We start from the raw sequence: 17,969 nt of genomic DNA on the forward strand, positions 1-17,969 counted from the left end.
ATCAAAGAAACCAAATTCTCATTAGGGTTGGTTCGGAGGCCATGTATTTCAAAGCTGCGTCGCCTGCTGTACTGTTCAAGTTCATTAACTGTGCACCTTCATTTATCCAGTAGCCCAGCTTGAGCGTCAACAGTCCCAGAAAGCGATACCACTCGGGCATGTAGCTGAGTTAACTCTGTTTGGTTAGCTTGCAGGCTAGACATAACAGAGTCATGTTTATTAGAAAGGAACTCTATTGACGTTTGAATTTCAGTAACAGTTTCAGCCACCTCTTCAACTGTTGCCTTGAATTGAAGTAGTTCCTCCACTTGAGTTGTGAGTGCTTCAACCGTAACTCTCAGTTGGTCAAGCTTTCTGTTAACAGAAGAGAATTTATGACCAAAGGAGCATCACTATCATCTGAGTCAGAACGATTGCTTGTACTGGATTCGCATGATGGACATGTCCAGATTTCATCCTTAGCAGTCGACATTTTTGAAAACGCATCTTTCGTGATGGTGGAATCGTTCTTTCCAAAGGGGTAACTACTTTTGCAACGACAACAGGTCAAACAATTTCCGTCCACGGGTTTGGTGCAAGCACAACTTGTATCAGGCATTATTGCAGTCAGGGGCAAACAAAACACGATATAACCAGTTACCGCAATTGGCAAATCAAACTCACCTGCCAAGAACGAAAAGCGGGGTTAGACAATGAAGTGGATTCCCGTTAACTGCGATGATGCCTGGGTGTTGAACGATTCATATACCTCTTGGCAGACACCACGTGATCCTCCACCCGGCTTCTTGCATCCGGGCACTTTGGGCTAGTCGACTGCACGTGGATGATAACCGCCCACGTGAACGCATGTGCAACGACGCAATCCTGATGGAATCGTCCGAGATCACCGTGCGGGGGCAGCCGCCCCTTTGAAGTTCGCAGCACATCTGATCGGCCTGCCAAGAGCGAAAAGCAGGGTTAGACAAAGAAGTATATTGCCACTGACTGCCAAAATTACACACTAAATCTGTCCGCTTTCAATGATCTAGTGGATGCTGTTTGCAGAGCTGCGATAGCTGTTCTTGATGCAAAGCTAATAGTTTGTAAACTGCGTGCTTCTATATTTTTCAAACTTTAGAAAACTTGAAAGTATCTGGAACCAAATTGAAGCTCTAAATCGAAATGCCGCTTGAAACAGTCACTAGCATATATCTTTCTCTTTCAAATGCAATAAATTTCATTAAAATCGGTCCAGGGGTTATCTCAGAAAAATGTTTTTGCGTTTACCATGTATTTGAATAGGCCGCGGTGGCGTTTCCTCTTAAGCTTCCTCTTAAGGGTGCCGTGTCGCAGAAAATCCGGTGTCGATGCTGCGGGCATCGCAATAATTATTCCGAACCACAACCGCGCAGGCCCTCCACGTGGCACACACGCTGTCGTAGATTCTTCATAACGGTCTTCCTCGGAATTTTCAGTATGACAGTTCATAAACAAAAGCCATGAAAGAAAACACCGACAGCATATGCCTTTTGTGTTTTTGTGACATGGCCACGTGTCGACCATGCCCCGACATGGCCACCGTTGGTGGCGTGCGTGTCAACTGCGTCATGACGTGGCAGGCATTATAGCAGCAGCAGCAGTGTGGAAGTCGAAGGAAGAGGCAAAGAAAGCTTTGCTTCAAAAAAAAAGTTATGTGGATACCACGAACTTTGGGAATCGATGCAAGCATTGCTTTCTGTGCTGTTTGCTTTGATTAACGATAATTAGTGGTGTCGTTGAAGTGCAATGTTTGATTTCTTCAACCTTTAGTCCAACACGAGAGTGGTGGTTGGATGGGAAGTTATCGTGCGTGCACCACTACTGATTGTCTGCGTAGTTCACAGAACACACAGGGGGAGGTGTTTCGCTTAAGGCGTTCTTCTGCGCCATACTTCATAACGTTTGAGAGAGTTGAGCATATCCGTTGCCTAACAAGGCAAACCGCATCGAGGGAGAAGTAATAAACTTTAATCAAAATATGGGGCTGCACATGCCAAAACCACAATCGGATTATGAGGTACGCTGTAGTTGCAGACTCCGGATTAATTTTGACACTGGGGTGTTATCTTCACGCAGTCTTAATTTTGCCCCAACGAAATGCGACTGCAGCGGTTGGCATCGAGCCAGAGACCTCCAGTAATATAATAGCCGCAAAGCTACCGCGGCGGGCACAGAATTGCTGATTTGACGTGCGACCGCTTTCGTAGTGTCGCCTACACCATAGGTCTGCTTTAATGCGGCTTTAGTCCACTTTAATGCTGCTCTGTTTCAGCATGCCCTGCGTATGTTATGTGTGCGACAAATTCACATGGTGTTTATTTTTCAGGAGTAGCAGAAACCTAACTACCGCGCCTTGAATTTAAGTTCATACCGTTTGCCAGTAACATCTACTTGCCTTCTCACGTCACCTTTTCCTTATCTGTCCTCTTGTGTGGAAACAGCGAGCGAAGAGTGGCAAGGCTGCTATTCACTCGTTTCGCGACTGCGACTGTTCTACTCATTCTCTGCGTCCTCTCTCCTCTCCTCTCTACAATTTTATCTAACTTCCCTCTGGACTTGCACTGTAGTAGATATAATAAGCGCTGAAATTTCTTCAGTGCTATTGCGTGGGGTCAAGGACAATTACATTTATCAAGAGGCTAACATGGCGACGTCCAGGTATCCCCAGAGTGCATTGTGCACATTCGACGCAGTGCAAAGGTCCAAACGAGCTTCTCGTACCGCCTATCGTCTCTTCTGCGCTCCAGTCATGTATAAACAGTGTCTGAACCCGCCCTCGACGCGATCTCCCAGACGACGACGACGACGAGGACAGCGACGGCGGCAGCAGCAACGTATGTGCCACAGCCACCCAGGACAACAACAGCAATAACAACAGCAGCAGTACCAATGGAAAAGTTGATTGAAGAGGCAAGGCAAGCTTCGCGGTAATGAAGAACAGAAGAAGGAGAGTTCCTGGAACACGTCCGTGGTTGAGATTCGGAAAGAAGGCTAGATCGCATAGGTCGGAGCTTGTCGGGTGCTTGCTCCCGAGCTCACGAGACATCTTCCCAGTCGATGGTGCTCTTCCCGATGGCCTGTCACCTCCCGACAACTACGTGACATGAACCATGTGAGAAAGGTGGCTGTAGGGGGAGGGGGGGTGGAGGTGCGCGCTCTTGATGGGCGCCAGCACCTCGGCTCGTAAAGGCTTCCGCCCCAGAGCAACCTGTCTTCACCACAACCTGTGGTAACTCTCACGTTGCGAGACGAAGCGGGCAGCATTTCGACAAGCCCACGGCTGCGGAACTCGGCTGTACTCGAGCGCCTGCGATCGTTGCTGCTTTGCCTTCGTTGTCCAGCCCAGCAGAAACTTAAAACCTGTGAACTTTCATTCCTATTTTTTTTAAAGGACAACCATGACTGTATATTTAGTATTATTTTCCACTGTGCTTAATTCAAAAGCTATGTGCTGAACCTCGCGAGGTCGGATGCATACATTATGTCGAATTTAGGTTTGTTATGACATTGGTAAACTGCCGTTCAGGTTCGGTGAAGTATGGCCACGCCTCTACTCGTAAATGTTTATTTTTGTTCAATATAAAATGTGTTTTGTGTCTGTTAATTGGTAGCAGGCTTTGTTTCTTCCTGGCACCGAGGCAATACCTCGACCTGTTAAATGAGACGCGAGAAAATTGGTTACAAATTGCGTCCGTGGGAGGACTAGACAGCTGTAAGTAAACGACTGGGATTGAACAACAAGAACTCGCACCACCGTGAATATGAATGCCGTTGAGTTGGCCCGAATAAGAATAAGATTGGGGCTCACAGAAGAACTACTAGAAGGATGGCTTCAGAGGAAGTTCACAACGATGGAATTGCCTGGGTTGGCGGTGGGTGGGTTTTCGGGGTACAGGCAAAGGAGGGACGAAGGGACGTATCGGTTAGCCATATACAGCATCGCTGTAATCTCTCCTAATGAGATTAGTGTACGTCCCTTCCGGCCTTCAAGGATGGTATGCCGGCTACATTTGCCGTTCTACAATAGCTAGGCGGCTGTCACAATCATGAAGCGGTATATTTGTGGTTGGTGTGCCATAATGTATGGACGTATTACGCTCCTAAGTTTAATTTTACATGCCGTCATCAACAAGTGTGCAGTGTCGATAGATGTCTGCAGTGTGTGTTGTTTCTTGAGATAGGGTTCTGCGTGCTATCGTGCGCGTTCCAGCTATGGTTGAATCTTTATGTTATGTACTTTTGACATGCTTGAAAGCGGGGGACGTATGCTTTGATGCGTGCGAAGTTGCGCTTCAGCGATTGCCAGGGACATTTTCGAGATGCACTTGATTTCCCGGAAGGAGGTGCTCCTCTTCTATCTAAAGTAGCTTTATGACGCGTATTTGTATGACGAATAGTAACGTTTAGCATCACTTTCTAAACGTCACCATTACTTGAAGAGATAGTGCTATTTGACTGGCACGGAGTGGAATGGCATCTGAAGTGTTCCAGTTTGCTGGCTTGTCTGCCCTAGTACCTTTATTATGTGTGATGGAGTAGCCGCCGCGCATTAAAGCGAAACTAATTTCGGCCGGCATTTGCGCCATCTATAAATGCATTGGTGATTTGAGGAGTACATCGTACTGCAGAACGACACCAATGCTTTACTATAGTAGTCAGAACAAATCCGTCAGAACCTGCACGTGCCCCGTAGAAAAATTTTTCCAATGGAATAAACTTCGTGGAAGACCAACTGATTACAACTTTGGAGGAAGTGAGTATGAAATAAAAGGTCAAATGCATTTGTAAAGCAACAAAAGCACACGCGCAAACACACACACGTACACCATCCATCTAAATAGTCGCCTTTAAAGAACCCCTTAGCAGACCCCATAGCAAACTTTGGTTATGCGCTGGCAGTTGTTACGTGTCCTCTAGGGAGCGTTCTGCCGCAACAATGTTTCAAATCGGCTCATTAATAGCCGAGATAGAAATATAGATAGTGTCGAGAACCCGTAATTTGAGGAGGCCGGCTTCACCGCAAACACAGACGCTCTCTCCACTTGCCCAGTCCGGCCTCCGCAAGCGAAATTCCTTCCCTGCGTTCTCCCATAGTGTACCTCGAGGATCGCGTGACGCATACGTCATAGGCGCCGCCTTCATTTCCTTCCTCCTCGCTTTCTTGCGGCGCGGCGCACTTCTGCTGCCGGTGTCGCGTCCGAGCTGTTCCATTTCTGTCTGGCTTCCGGCAGCACATGATTTTGCGTGCTCTGCACGAGCAAACCTCACTTGTATAAGTTTTGTACTATACGAATACTGAGGCAGACACAAAGAGATCACAGCGTATGAACTCGTGCTGGACGACGGTATAATATGACATAGTTTCGGTGTCCGCGCTAACTGCACGATGTAGGAATAAGCAGAAGAAGCGGAAATAGATTAGATTTGCGATTTTTATTTTTTTTCTAAGCTCTAATTCGGTTGTTGAAGCAACATATTACACAGATAGCAGATGTTGGATTGAATAATTATCGAAGTCACGTGTCACCACGAGCGACGTCACAGCGCGAACAATTGTACGTAGGCGCACTAGCACGTGTACGTCATACTACGGCTTGGAGCACGGCGGCCCCGAGGAGAAAGGAAAACGGCGTTCGGTTTGAAATTTCAGCATGAATTGATGCAAACGTACGCTTCCTGTGCTCCGTTTTGTGCATAGCAGTCAACGCTGTGGAGGCTAGAGAGACTTGCAGTGGCTTCGTTCGCAATAGGATAGAGTTGGTTGTTGTCGGACCGAAATCGTGTTCAACTGTTTCTTATGTAAGCTCAGTATTGAATAAAACAAGTTTTATTCCTGTGGAACAAACAGACGTGGTATACGGCTGCTAATACGTTGTTTTGGATCCTTTTAGTTTTGTTGTTCTTTCCGCGTTTTCTATTAACAACCCGTCGCGAGGGGCTCGACATGCATGCTCTCCACAGCGAACGCTGTTGGCGCGCAGCGAAGCAAGGACTGAACGCGCGGAGTGAACGCTTTACTTGACCGAACTTCTTGCGTAACTTCCACGGCGTTGACTGTTATGTGCGTGAAACGCAGTACAGGTAGAAACGAGCGTTGGTGCTCGGAGCCCTCTGTTTGAGTCCTGCCATTAAACAAATTTCATTTATGTTTATTAAATAAAGTTAACGTCTTTCCTACAAACTTTTCCACCACTTTTTCGTACAAGTTACGTTTGAAAACTTTTTCCTGTGCCAATACCGGAGGTAGTTCACAATTTAGGCAACAAGATTACGTCATATTGAAGTATGACATCCGCTATTTCGCACTTTTAAAATTTTGGTTTTCTTTTTTTGCCAAGGGAATAGAAGATCGCGATATTCTGAAAAATTTCGTATCACTGGATTCACAACGTGTTGAGCTTTTGCATATCTCCTGAATCTAGCAGTAGTTAGGTAAGCTGATGAGGGATGTAATGATAGTACAGGGCCATTGAGAGCTGATCTCGCGAGCCTGTCAGTCATTTCGTTCATTTATAATCCCCTATGACGAGGCACCCAAAGTAATTTATTTAATTATGTCTGAGCAGGCACTGCAAAATGAAGTGAGCGTAAAAGGTTAGTATAGCTATTTCTCGTGAGCGATGCACATAAGTGTAAAGAATCCGTTATTACGAGTACAGTCGATATTGATGAAGTTAGTTTACGTAGGATCAACACCAGAGCTAAAAAGTTAGCCAAAAATGTGGATAGGTAGTCCAGAATCCTGATTGAGAATGTCCAGTCTAGAGCAGGAGCGAAAATGGCAATTCCAGATTTTTCTCCACACTGCGAGGCGTCTGTTGCGATGATGGTATGTGTATCTGAACTCATTAAATATTCTTGCAATAGTATATTTAACATACTATGAGAGATAAGTTTTGCGTTGTTTGGGTAGACGTCATTATAGGTGATTTATACTATCTCGAACATCACAAACAGATGGCACCTACCAAATACGTACACTTAAGGGGTTAATTGATGTGTCTACCTGAAACTAGGGCCAGTCTACCCCGAAGAATAATGCAGGCTGGTAAATGAATATGTTTTCCAGTCGTCTAATAGGGGATTCGTACATATTTAAGAATGTTTGCACCTTAGCAAAAAAATCTGGACAATATAGAGGGCAACCTGAGTTCTTCACGTAATACACTGTTAGCTACAAATCTGGGTAATCAGCAGCACAATCGCAGGGATTCCCGCTTAATACGAACAACGGGGCGTAATTTATAAGCTGTTGCACGAGAAATTAGTATACATCTAAATTCTAAAATGGGCCGCGCATACATTTGATAGATCATTAGTAGTGAGTCTATCCGCATCCCCCACCGACACTTGCATAGCTTAGGTAGCATGCCGACCGCTCTCACTGCGTTTTTAACTATATGGTCAATATGACACCGCTAACACAGAGAACAGTCATAGGTCACACTAAAGTACATCACCGACTCCACTTGAGGTACAGTATCGAGACGGTAGGATAGCGATATGTTAACGGGATTATTAAGGGGGAAAACCGTATCGAGCACTTTCTCACGTCAAGTGAAAGGCGAACCTTGTTTGACCAGGTTTCTATGGCGTAGAGATAGTTCTGTAGTAGATATTTTAGGGAGTGACTGTCACTGTCTGATGCAAAGAAAGCAATATCGACTGCGTATGCATATCTTGTACATCTGGATTCCGAGGAATGGAACTCATCAGAACGTTGAATAATAATGGAGAAGTGATAGCTCCTTGAGCAAATCCCCGTGATTGTGTGCATGCACGAAGAAAAGCCTCTTAGAGAGCAGTAGAACTGCCTCCCGTTTAAAAATTCACATATGCGGTTTACAACATAATTTGGAAATCTAGATTTCGTAATATATCCGAATAAAATTGTGTATTATACACTATCGTAGCTTTGGAGATGTCTAATATCACAATAGCACCTATCTGCCTTTGGCGCCGTGCTCACTTTGTTCGACTTTTCAAGGCCACGTAGGCATGACAGATTGAATATGACGGTCGGAATACAAATTGGCAGGAATTAAGAAAATCTTTGCTATGTACAAATTTAAGCATACCGGCACATAGGAGTGCTTCAAATTATTTAACAAAAATGTGAGGTTAGCGCGTTTGATCTAATGTTATCTATTGTATATCGTTCCCCGTGATTTTAGAAGTAGAATTATTTTACCAATTTTCCATGCAGACGGAATCCATCAAAATCTAATTGAGTGATTTATAATAGCTGAAAGTTCATCAGGAGCTTACTTAAATAAAATTTTGATCATGGCAGAGGTTACCCCTTCATGCGCCGGGATTCGAATATCGCTCCACCATGTGATGCCCTTTGTAAGGAAGAAAAATTTGGTACAACTGACGAAAATATGATTTCTCATGCCTTCGCGAATTCTTCTAGTGATTAGTTCATTTCATTAGTACTTAGGACTATACAGTCAATATTATTTGGATGCGGTAGAATTTCCTACTGCGGAGAAAACTGAACTACGCACGCGTTTTTTTCATTGTGAGGTAAGAGGTCAAAATGCTTGCAACGTATTCGTATTTGGCTTTCGAAACTATGTTTAAAGACGGCTCGAAAAACTTTATAATCTCTCCATTTTTAGGGGCTCTGGTAACGTAATAACCTTTTCCAAGCTGCTTTTGTCTTTGCAAAATCACGAGCGCATTCTTCATTCCACCAAGCGTCTGAATTTGTTATTTAAACTTATCTCAAATTCAGACATTCTTGGGAGAACGTTCTGAAGCGGAATAGATAATCGTGGTTTTTGTGCTCAGTGCGCGCGATAGCTGCGACGGACACGGGTGGCAGCGGCGTGCGCGACAAACATCGCCAGCGGAATCGGCCATTGCAATGAGCTCACAACAGCTCACTCCGTAAAGTGTCACGTCATTAGCAACGTAGCTTGGGAACGAGCACACAGAAATCAAAAAGCCAAACTCGACCTACGAGTTTTCTTCTGCCTCGTTGGCGTCTCGGTGCTGATGGCATGTGCCGATTGCGCAATCCATGACTCCACGCAATTAGTCGCACTTTCAAGGCTTGCTTAATCGACAGACGGCGTTTCCCCAATAGAAACCGCGAAATAGCTCTCGTGGCACCCGGCGCAATTTCGACGACAAGCGGTTGGTCGCAGTCGCAGAGAGGGGAGGGGCGAGGATCGACACTTGCGACAGCCAATTATGTCGCACCGGAAGTGAGACCGAAATCGTACTTCCGGATCCATGAAAGTCGCATCAGGTGAAACAGGCCTTACACCTTTTATGTCGCCTGCAGCGGCGGCACTGGCATTTGTGGCCAACTATAATAAGTAGCCACATGTTTGTGGCTAGCAATTGTTAGCATATTATTAGTCCATTATTGGCCCTGGTGACTGTGACTGTGAATACCTCAACTTTTCCAGCGAAGCTGTTTAGTGCACACCCTGTGCAGTTGTTGTTGGGCTTCGGTTATAAGGGGCCGCGTGACCTAGAGGAAGAGGGAAAGAAGAGCTCAACAGGGGGTGAGGGGTTGGAGTGGCGCCTTTTCCCATGTGAAGATGCTATCTTCTACGCCAATCTTGTGCGTTTGTCACGTGGTGCATTTTCGGCAATCGAGCCAGATCGGCATCCAATTTATCGACAATAGGTGCCACCCTGCCACAAATGAAAGAAATCCTGCGCTGGCGGTTCGCGGCCAACGAACAATGCCCAGTGATTGAAACGCGATACAAGGAGCGCGTCAATTCCGGCACTTCTTGCGCCAGCAAGAAGTGCTGGAAGCTACATAAAACGTCAATACAATCCAAACAATCCACCAAACCTTTCTTTCATTGCTGGCGAGCAAAAAAGATTTGGAGAAACTTGCACGCCAAAGAAAAGCACGACAAAACAGAAAAACACGTCACCTGCAAGAAATACAAGAAATGCACTACGGAAATCGCAAAAAAGAAACACTCATAAAGGATGGTCCCCACGCGAAGCATGCAAAAGCGAAAAGGAGGTAAAGAATGGCGAAACAAAAGATTTACAACATCGACTGCTTGCGAAGTTTGCCTTGCATGGTGTAACACTCGGTGTAACTAACGCAGCTTCGCTGTTGGACAATCTGCGCGGAATGGAAGGGGCGGTGATATTTTAATGGGCGAACCTGAGCCCGTGAAACAAAGTTACACTCAAAGCATCACGATAGCGGCGAAGACAGTCGGCGATCGTCACAATCTGATCCGCGGGTCAAACGCATTGCTTTCATGCACCAGTCGTCGAACGTTCCAGCGTAATCGCTGGCGCCCGCCGTGCTTTTCAGAAACTACACACTTCAATTCCTGTCGCGCAAGCGATCAGAGCACACAAGATTCAGGGTGAGCATACAATAGATATAATCAACGATAACGTTCGAGTAAATTGGAAATAATTAGGGCGCGTCTTGCGCAGAGCAATAACCTTTAAAATTTGTTAGCCGGTGCAAAGTGGTCACCGCATGAAGATAAACAGGTGCACGTACCAATATAATTAGTGGCTAACTATTAAGGCTGCAGCGCTGAAGCGGCTCGAATGCTAGAGTGCGACCGCCACGAACCGCGCGTCTCGTCACCTCGGACGCGCCCTCCAAAGAGACCGTGGTTAGGGCTAGGGTTTGATGGACGCGTGGAATACCGAGCCACGACAACGCTCCCGCGCCTGGCACCTCTTCGCCCGAGACGCATCGGTCGGTGATCTGCCCGTACGTTTTCGTTCTCTGTAGCCTAGCAGGTCGAAATTATTATGGAACTGGTCACGCTTTCACCGCGGTGGCTGTGAAATCGTCAGTTTCGTCCGACCCTCGTGCATGCGACCACTGTAATTGTAAGGAAACCATCCGTCACCAGCTCTCCCACGGCACCTACTTTGCACCTGTACAGAGGGGAAGATCCTGGGTGCTTGGCCTCATTCATCATCAGCACAGACTACTACGCGTGCTCTAATGAATTTTCTGTAGCCAATGGCCCAAAAGCGAACGCTTTATAGATACCATGCGCGCGCTACTGTGCCAGTTAGGTGTCTCTTTCCTTCGCCTTCTCTTTTTCTCATTTATTCCCTCATTCCCCCTCCACTGTCCAGAATAGGAAATAGGGCACCCCTCTAGTTCACCTCCATGCCTTTCTTTTTTTCTTTCTCTCTCTTCGCTTTGGGACGGTATAACCGAATAATGAATCAATCAGCTACCGCAACGTTCCCGTAAACGCGCCTAGTGATAACCATGGTAGCAAAAGGATGCGTAATGACTTTGTTATTCTTTTTCACCAAAGCGTGATGCCTGCAGGCCAGCAGGAATCGGAAGAAGACGTAGAAGAAGAAGAACTTCAGTTTGATTCAGTTGGTGTGGCTACCAGGCCACCGAGATGTTAACCTCGATTTAGGAAGTCTAGCGATATGCTATCGAGGAGGCCATCGAACGAGAAGCAGGAGCTGCCAGGGGTGCGGCAGTCGAGTTCTGGCAGCCAGGAAGGGTTGGATGGCGAGCGTACGGGAATGCAGCTGCCACGGAGGCGCCTTAGCACGCACCGCTCCAGCCTCCACCTCGGCGATAGGCGGGCCATGAGCAGCAGCACCTTGACCGACGTCGACGGTATGGATTTTAAGGGTACATCGAAAAATAGATTGGGTGGCGTAGCACTTCTGGAGCAAATTCCGAAAACAGTCATTGTTGCTGCACAGCATTTCCCTCCCACCTAATTCATCCACCACACAAACAGCTTCCCGAAAGGCATAACGAGTTAAGCTGTTGAGTGACAAAGTCTTGAGGAGTTGGCAACTAATGCCGCATTCAGAAGAGTACAGGATTGGGCTGGTTGGTAAAACATAGTTACACTTGTTACACGTTTAGCGCTTGTCCTGTCTAGTCTTTGTGGATTGTCCTTTGCGCGCTATGCTTCCAGTGTAACTAATGCTGCCTTGCTCAAAAATTTGCTGAGTGCTCTGTGCGGCAATTGGCTATTACAAGCCTATGGGCGTTGTAACCCCTCTCTCCCTTTCAAGGTGTACTTATAGAGAAAATGCTTGGTGCAATCGTGCTAGTCATCTGATCAAGGATGACTGTTAGGAAGTCGATACATGTACGTTAAGCTTTTTGCTAACCTAAACATGAATTCGTGCTCTCACTTTTCCTGAATCTAAGCATTACAACACGGAAATATAGTACATGCCCTTTGCGGTGGTTCGTGATTTTGTGGCTCTTTTCTACCACTGTGCTGCACAAACAAGCAGATGAAAAAATAATAATAATGGAATACGCCACCGTAGATAGAACAATAAAAAATTAGGCACAAGCTTCACACGGTGCCCCGGTCGTAGCGCTTAGTTGATCAATTTAACTAACGCTGAATCAGCGACGCACTGCGCCCATGATGGACTGTACCTATGAATGCAACACAGCTGCTGAAGGAAATGCCGCGTGAAGACGTGTTGTGGCATTGTAGGGACAGTACAGAACGACGCAGTGCCTAAACTGAGTCACGAATCTAACTCTTTATTGGGCAAACTTGTGCCCAGAAAAAAAGAAAACAGTCATACCACAACGGTAGTGACAACGACAATCGTCTAAATGAGACACATTGGCCACGTGCGCTATTTCGTTTATACACGATGCACGGCAAGTTCCATGGCGCTAGTGGATAGTTTTGCCCACGAGCTCTTTGGTCACGTATCACACTCCATTTTAGCATGGTCCGGGAGGTCACACTGCTTAAGAAAGAGAGAGGTCCATTCGTATCGCGACACTTGGGCCTGGTTCAACGACTGTCCAAGACTTTGTGCCCCATTGCGAATGGAGCTTTACATTATTGCGCAGGTAAGCGGACCTCGACCTCAGAAAACGTGAAGGAAAGTACCGTTACCGACACCGGAAATGATGCCGCCAAGTCCGAGCCAAAGTCTGGAAAGGCGGGGTCACCATCCACACAGGCGCCCAATGGAGGAGCACAGGCGGCAGTGGCCGAGGCGTCCACGCACTTGGCAGCGCCCAATTCTTCGCCTACGCCCGAGTCAAGCACGGCGCGGCAGTCACCCGTGATGCGAGTGCGAAATTTGTTTCGCCGCACTCCCTTCGGCAGCAGGCACGACGAGAATCCCGCTAGAGGCACCCTGTGGACTTGGACGCTTGACACTGGTCCGTCACCTGTGAGTGTGTTCTTGCGTATCTTCCAGAAAACACAGTCTTTTCGCAGTCTCAGAACATGCACCTATGCAATTTCAGATGAAGGTATATGCGAAACAAAGAAATGTAAAGGCGGAGTAAATGGGCTTCGAGAAATCTGCAGAGCCACGCATTGTTTTACCTTAACCTGCAGGGAGGAAGAACCAGTGCAAGAAGTTCGGTCATTTAATTGCACCACTGCTTTTGCTACTTGGTCATGCTACTTGGCAGAATTTACTAAGCTGCGCTGTTCGTACGCATAGTTCTACGCAATTCTGCGCTGTTCGTACGCAATCTCTTATCCAGAATGTTTTTACGCTAAACTGAGGGTGCATACGAAGTGACAACGAATGCGACTTATGACGTCGCCTTTAAGCGAGGATAAAGCGAAGCTTCGATTAAATGACAATAAATTAAAAAAGCGCGGTCAGATGATAGCCTGATCGCACACCATGCTCCTGTAGTTGAGTATACATTCTCACGGAAAATCACTGCACATCCCTAATCGACAGCTCTGTTTCCCGGGCCTCTGGTACAGCGCCGACATGCGCGACTACTCGCGCCCGTTCACCGCACCATCATCAAAATAATGGCAGTGGAAGTGTCACGAATCCTTCTAACATTTTTGCGAGACACAGGACTGGTGTAAACATGCGCAGAAAAATGAACTCAGGGGGAGCAACTGCTTGGGGAGGGGGGGGCAGGTTCGCTAGGCTAACCTCGCCTATTGAAATAGCAGAACCACCCCCCCAGCATAGTACAAAGCGGATAAATGTCTTTATTTCGATACTAATTACGGAGAGGAAAAAAATGTGCATAATATATTTGTTCGACTGCACTCAAGGCAAGGCGACCAGCTCTCGCATGTTTGTCGGTATATGGCAACTGATCGCGCTGCACAGGGTTGCAGCTGCGGTTCTAATAATTCGCATAGACCGAATGCTGCCTCCCTCGTCGGTATGTACCGTTCAAGGTGCTGGTCGATGATGTCATCGAGCGCCAACAAATGACAAAGCACACGCACCCGTCCAAAAGGAGGGATTAACCGACTTAGATGGGCTAGTTGGGTGCTGGCTTGATGGAACACGGTTATAACGGCGCGTTTTGAGGACAGGACAAAGAAAGAATGCACACAGGATAGATGCCGAACTCCAACTCAGTTGAAATTCGTCTCTCAGTTGAACTTCGGCGCCTTTCCTGTGTGCATTCTTTCTGTGTCCTATCCTCAAAATGCACCGTTATAACCATTTTCCATCAACCATGTCGAGGGCGTGGAGAGCTATGAAAGCAGCCATAAAATACAAATAAAAAAATATGTGGCTACGGACACTCCCAATTTATTACAGAAAACTTCAGTAAGTTCCATCCACACGTGAAAATGTCGTTCCCTATCACACTTTGACACCTTATCAGCCTTCATCGCTACTTCTTCGCTTCTGCTCAGCTGATAAAAAACGATGACGCCTCGCACCAGGCCACGAGTTTGTTTTGCAGGGTAAGGCTCCCGCATTCCTACCGAGGTGAAATACAATTTTTAAAACCGGTAATAAATCATAGGTTGGTGACTTCTTGGATTGGAGCCCCTAATTACGCTGTCTTTTATAGCCCAACTGGCTCCTCATAGAAATTAATGTTCCAATCAGTCAACATCCCTACAATGATCAGCGCCACCGATTCCACAAGTTTATCAGCGTTTCGAGAACACACGTTCAAGTCCACGTCAGATAAATGTGCAGCTCCTTTGTCAGACTCCACGTTTCTGCCCCATATGTTACGACCTATAGAATGATCTGATTGTACGCCTTTCTTTTCAATGATAATGATAAGATTCCAGTCAGGATCTGACGATGACTGCCGTATGCGCCCCAACCCATTTTCTTCTTGTGTAAATTTCCTTCTTATGAACACGGGTCCCCTGCGAGTAATTGACAAACATAAACGTACTTTTTCACAGATCTTAAAGGCTGTCTGGTGATACTGAATTCTTGTTCGATTGCCAGGCTATTGATCGTTATCTTTGTCTTCTGCATAATAATCTTCAACTTCACACTTGAACTCTGCACGTTAAAGTCCTCAATCATCTGTTGTAAGTCGTACCCAGTGTTGCTCATCCGGAAAATGGGATTTGCAAACCGAAGGTTGCTTAGGTTCCCATTACTCCGAAGCCTACCCAGTTTAATATCATGAATACTTCTTTCAAGCACTAAAAGAAGTATTCAAGCTTGCAGTGAATAGCATTGCAGAGATTGTGACTCCTTCTCCAACCCCTTTCTTTATAGATATCTTCCTACTTTTCTTGGGAGAATTAAGGTAGCTGTGGAATATCTGTAGATACTTTCCAAGATATTTACGTAAGCCTCCTTTACTCCTTGATTGCGTAATAGCTCTATGACTGCTGGGATCTCTACTGAATGAAATGCCTTTTCGTAATCTATAAAAGCTATATAAGGGGACTGACCGTACCCTGCGGATTTATCGATAAGTTGATTGATAATATGAATGGGATCCATTGTAGAGTATCCTTTCCGAAGCCAGCCTGTTCACTTAGTTGTCTGAATTCTAGTATTGCCCTTAGTTTATGGAAATTATTTTGGCGAATATTTTATGCAATAATAGATGCAAGATAATTGGCTTAATATTGTTCAACACTTTAACGTCTTCCTTTATGTGAAGATTTATAACGTAGGCATTTTGCTGTTCTCTTGAAACCCTGAAATCGTAAGACAGTTCTTATAAAAGGCCACCAGCTTCTTAAGCATGATGTCTCCCCCATCTTTGACGAAATCGGCTGTTATTCCATCTTCTCCTGACGCTTTTCCCCGTTTCATATCTTGCAAGACCCTTCTACGGTCATCGCTAGGGTTAGAAGAAGCCTCTATAGCCGGTTCATTACTACTTCGAATGGAGGTTTCATGGCTGCTCTGGGTACTGTACGGGTGAGTATAGAACTCTTCCGCTGCCTTTACTATAACTTCAACATGGCTGGTGATATTACCCCGAGACAGAAGAAGTATGTAGCATTAGGCCGGCATCGACGAAGAAGAGGTAATAGTTGCTCCTCGCAATCTTGGCTGCTGTGACTCCTGTGCTGCTCGCCTTATAGTAAATCTTTGTAAATAAACGTTTCTTGTGCAACATTTCTGGTGGAAGTGCTTCGTACGCTGCCTGTTCATCATCATTACCCGAACACGTACGGCACTCCGAAGCGGTTGGGGCATTGTTCCGTCGGCAATGGACACACAAGCACCCACCGCACCGCAGCCGTCCCCACCGTCTGTCATCTTAACGCTTCCAAAAGATCCAGGCGCCGTCTGTGGCACAGATGGCGTGGACGTTGAGGATTGGATTTCATGGTACGCGCGTGTCAGCCAACAGAACAGGTAGGACGATACTGTTACGCCGGCAAATGTGGTATTTTATTTTACGGGAACCGCACGCGTCTGGCAAAAGAACTTGGCTCTCGGGCGCAGTCATCTACTGAATCAAACATTTCGTATATTCAGGATTTTCCGGCGCTTTTGCGCAAAGTCGACGGCAACATGTCCGAAGCGGCCTAGATCGGGCACGTACTCAAAGGTATCGCCGACGACGCATTCAACGTCTTGGTATTCAGGAACTGTGCCGCCGTGGTTGCCATTGAGAAAGAGTGTCGGCAATTCGAACAAGCAAAATCCCACTGTATCGCATATGAATTCACCAGGCTCCCGAATAACGCATCGTCATCATGTAGAGAACCTACACCGACACTACAATCGCCTGCTTCGGACACTTCGACACGTATCATTCGTCGTGAAATAGAAGCAATCTCACTAACCCTTCTTGTGGCCGACGCCAGGACTGCCAACCAGCCCATGGTTTCCTTGAATCAAGCCGTGGTTCGATAGGAGGTCGGTAATTTGGGCGTCTTCTTTGTCTTCACCGTGCGCGCTCCACCAGTTACACCAGTCACACCATCAGTTCCACCAGTCGCACCGAGCGACCAGCCCTTTTATTCGCGATACCGCAATCCCGCCATGTGCAGGACGCCGGATGATCGCCCAATATGTTTCAAGTGCTCTCGAGTTCCGCATACAGCGCGGCACTGCTGGAGTTGTCGGACGTCGCCGACTGGCTGGAGAACCCAGAACGCTCGTCCCGAAGCCTACTCCCATACAACATCGGTGCGCCCTCTACCGACTGACACAGCCGATGTCGACACTCGCACCAATGTGCATAGCAGCTCACTATCACCGCGCGACTGCCGGTCTCGCTCGCCGCACGACCACGGGTTCCCAACCCTGGACGCTACGCACCGGAAAACTAACGAGTGCAGCTCCCGGACGAGATGCTTCATTCTTACTCCGGCTTCAAAATCCTCGTCTGACTGCCCCTAGCCGCTCTAATTTGCTCGAAGTTCCAAGTCGACGGTGTTACTGTCATGGCCCTTATTGACACGGGTGCACAAATCTCGGTGATGAGCGCTAGTATTCGTGAAAAGCTGAAGAAAGTCCTGACGCCTGCCGTGCAACGTGCAGTAAGAGTCGCCGATGGAAGCACACCTACCGTTGTTGGAACTTGTACTACCCGCGTCAGGGTATCTGGCCATCATACTAGTGATCTGTTGTGCTTGAGCAGTACCCATACGACGTAATCTTAGGCATCGTCTTTTTATCCACACATTTAGCCCTTGTCGACTGTGGCGCCGGTGTACTTCAACTGGAACTCCATTCTGTCCCTGAGACTTGCTGCTAGGCCTGCGCAACTGTGTACTTTGAAGTTCGTGCAACTGCCACCACAATCC

This window comes from Dermacentor variabilis, chromosome 10 (genome assembly GCF_050947875.1).
Source record: "Dermacentor variabilis isolate Ectoservices chromosome 10, ASM5094787v1, whole genome shotgun sequence".
NCBI classification, from domain to species: domain Eukaryota; kingdom Metazoa; phylum Arthropoda; class Arachnida; order Ixodida; family Ixodidae; genus Dermacentor; species Dermacentor variabilis.